Raw genomic sequence first — 3,510 nt, forward strand, 5'->3', positions numbered from 1 at the left:
GGGTGTTGTGTTGGAGAATGGAACTTACCTGCTCAGTTAGGAGGACCTTTTTAGGCACATGTGTCCTAGATTTCCGCTTTTGGGTGCAAAGGTCTTTGAGAAATTTGGCATAGGAGGGAACTTGTTTGATGGCATCAAGCAGTGGGAGGTTGATTTTAACTTGTTTGAAGACCTCCATCATCTCTTCTAATGAAGTTCCCTTCTTGCCAAAGGGAGAGGGTGCATTAAGTGCTTCAAGGAATGGAGCCTTTGGAATGTGGGTTGTAGCAGATGGTGGACTAGCTGAAGAAGGTTTTGGGTTTTCATGTGATACATTCTTCTCTTATTCTTCTCCTTTCTTATTGTTACCCTCCCCAACCTTATTATCTATTATACGTCCACTCCTTAGGGTAGTCAAAGCATTGGCTTGCTCATGATTTAGTCGAGTTTTTTGAACCACGTATTGTCCCCTAGGATTACTCATTGGTTGACTTGGAAGCTTACCTTCCTCTCGCTTGTTTAATGCATTAGCTAGTTGACCCATTTGGAATTCTAGCTTAGCAATTGATTGCGTGTGAGAGTGCAATAGTTGTGTGTTTGCCTCCAAACCTTGAAGGGCAGTCAACACCTTCTCCTCAAAAGCTGTATTTCTTTGGGTTGGAGGAGGAGGATGCTAAAATTGAGTTGAGGGACGGTAGAGATGAAAATTCTGAGGGTTTTGAAAATTTTGGGAGAAGGGTTGGGAGGTATTAGAAGCTTGCTGCCTCCAAGAAAAATTTGGATGATTCCGCCAACCCTGGTTATATGTATTGGAAAATGGGTCATTACCCGTTCTGGGCTGTGTTTGGGCAGCATTGATGTGTTCTTGCACGAGTTCGGAGAATTGGGGTGCTGAGGGGCACTCATGAATAGGATGCGATGGGCTAGAACAGATAGCACACACTTGTGCTTGGAAAGAGCTAACGACATGTCCTTCTATTATCAGTTGGGTTAATCTTATGGGACAATGCATCTACCTTGCTAGACAGGTCCATAGAATGACTTATTTTACAAATGGCCCCTTTTCTTTGAAAATTCGGGGGTGCTTGACGAGAACATGAAGCATGGTGGAGGGAGTTTTCATTAAGATTTTCAAATAGTTGCCATGCTTCATGCTCATTTCGAAGCATGAAAGTCCCCCCGCATGCAGCATCGATCATCTGACGGTTTCGTTCAGTCAAACCGTCATAAAAACATTGCACTAGCTACCACTTAGGTATTTAATGATGAGGGCATTTACGGATTAGGTCCCGAAATCTCTTCCAAGTTTCATGAAATTCTTCTCCCTCGGTTTGGGAGAAGCTTGTAATGGCACTTCTAAACTGGTTCGTTCTTCCTATAGGAAAGTATTTTTTAAGGAATTCTTGTTGCATTTGATCCCAAGAACGAATCGAGTTAGCTTCTAAAGAATTCAGCCATTGTTTGGCTCTATCTTTAAGGAAGAAGGGAAATAATCTAAGTTTCAGAGCATCATCAGTGAAGTTCTGAATCTTGACAGTGGTAAAAATCTCAAGAAATTCATCTAAGTGTTTATATGGGTCTTCGTTGGTGAGCCCATAAAAAGATGGGAGCATTTGGATCACACTAGACTTTATTTCATATTGTACCGCTACTACTTCAGGTAATCGAATGCAAGATGGGGAAGTGTAAATGGTGGGAGTAAAGTACTCCCTCAGGAGTTTGGGTTGTTCTTCAGCCATCTCAGGAGGTGGGGATGATCCTAATGTTTTGATCTTAGCTCGAATGTTCCTAAGGGTTCGTTCTATTTCAGGGTCAAAAGGTAATATGTTTCGTACTCTAGAACGACTACCTTGCATACACTAGTACTCGATCAATCAAGCATGCAATAAAAGAGAAAAGCATATCAATCCTAGTCTTTGTCCTAAAATCACTAGACAGCTCTTAACTGGTTTGAAGAGGGCACCTAAGCCTCCAATCCGATCTAATAAACCGAGTTGACCAGGTAAGCTCCCAGGTAAGTGGAGGGGTCACGATGCGTTCGCAAAGGTCCCACTTAAAACCCACTTACCTCGAACAGATGAACTGTCTCCCTTATAGAGACAAAGCTTGCCTAGACATCAACTAAGCCACAGAGCGAAATTGGTGCAACTTTCGGTGATCTTCGTCCTATTGAGCTCGAATGTCCCTAGGGGCCAATGTCTAATTGATTTTAATTAAAGTGACACTATGTGAGATTGAGTTCACCTAAATTGGGCAAGAGTCCGGTGATAAAATCTGGCTCTTATCTTGTTGGGGTGATTGCCCTTACTAAGTGCAGATTAATTGGTGTATGTGTATCAGGCATGCATTCACACTTTTGCTGAAATTAAAATCAGACAATCACCACAAAATTTCAAGCTAATAATTAATTTAAATAAGAAAGGTTTAGGGGTTAGCAAAGGAAATTTTCCCAGCAATTTAATTTTTTTTTTTAGGCAAACCTCTACAGCATTCCTTTTCCAGCAGTTCTCTTTTTGATCATCCCAGATTTTTCCTTCGATTCCTAATCAAATAAGATCAAAAGAAAATTTAAAAAAATTAGTAGAAGAGAAAAAAGAGATAAGAAAAGTAACAATAATAGAAAATAATTTTTTTATTTATATATATTTTTTTGAAAGTTTTTTTTAATTAATTTATTTTTTTTAATGATAGGAAAAATAACTATGCTAGCAATCCCCGGCAACGGCGCCAAAAATTGATCGGTTCTTTCAATTTCAAAAGTAAACCATGCAATAGCACGTATCCTGTAGGATAGTGATTACGGATGTTGGTCCACAGGGATTGGAGACAAGTTATTTTTCTTTAAAAATAAATCAAAAAGAAGGATTTGCTAACTTGATTTAACTAAATTAAACTATGAGTGCGAATTGGAATTGATCAGAGTAAATAGATCTAGGGTTTGGAATCCACCACATAGCATTGCATCAAGGACTGTGTTCTTAATTTTTGTCTTTTGGAGAGGCATGCAATTTGGCTACAAGCCTTTTAAAATAAAATCATAAAGAGTGTTAGGAAGATCCATCTTCGGTATAGCATGAAGTGTCTACCTAAGTATGTTAATCTAGGATGCAGCACACTTCATCTTCCTAGGCATGGATCATCTTATACTACTTTAGCAAACATGATTAATAACTAACATGCTCAAAGTTTAAATATCATAAAGGAATATTTCATTGAAAATAAGAATTTAAACAAGCTTCAAAATAATAAAAAAAAGTAAGAACTACAATGCTCTGATACATTGCTAGGGCTTCATCCAGCCCTAGACTAGACGTTTAGCCGAGCATGGCTTCCGGACAACCTTCCATCTCCAAATGAAAGCCTTCACCTCCCATTATTCCCAAAATATTTCAAAATATTCTCTTCCCCCCCCTTCTCTCTTTTTTTTTTATTTCTTTTCTCTAGTTCGGCTCTCTTCTTCTCTTCACCGAAACAGGGTCTCCCCTATTTTTCCTCAACCGAGCTCTCTCTCCTTTCTCTTCTTCGTCTTCC

The 3,510-nt window shown here is 39.2% G+C and overlaps 1 non-coding gene across 1 annotated transcript; it reads left to right on the plus strand.

Annotated features, from left to right (window-relative positions):
- The first annotated feature begins 1,236 nt into the window (after positions 1-1,236).
- LOC120104992 lies at positions 1,237-1,342 on the plus strand. The gene has a single exon (XR_005507392.1). It is a non-coding gene; the product is annotated as a small nucleolar RNA R71 (small nucleolar RNA).
- The last annotated feature ends 2,168 nt before the right edge of the window (positions 1,343-3,510 follow it).

Source organism: Phoenix dactylifera, unplaced genomic scaffold (genome assembly GCF_009389715.1).
Source record: "Phoenix dactylifera cultivar Barhee BC4 unplaced genomic scaffold, palm_55x_up_171113_PBpolish2nd_filt_p 000160F, whole genome shotgun sequence".
In the NCBI taxonomy this organism is placed as follows: domain Eukaryota; kingdom Viridiplantae; phylum Streptophyta; class Magnoliopsida; order Arecales; family Arecaceae; genus Phoenix; species Phoenix dactylifera.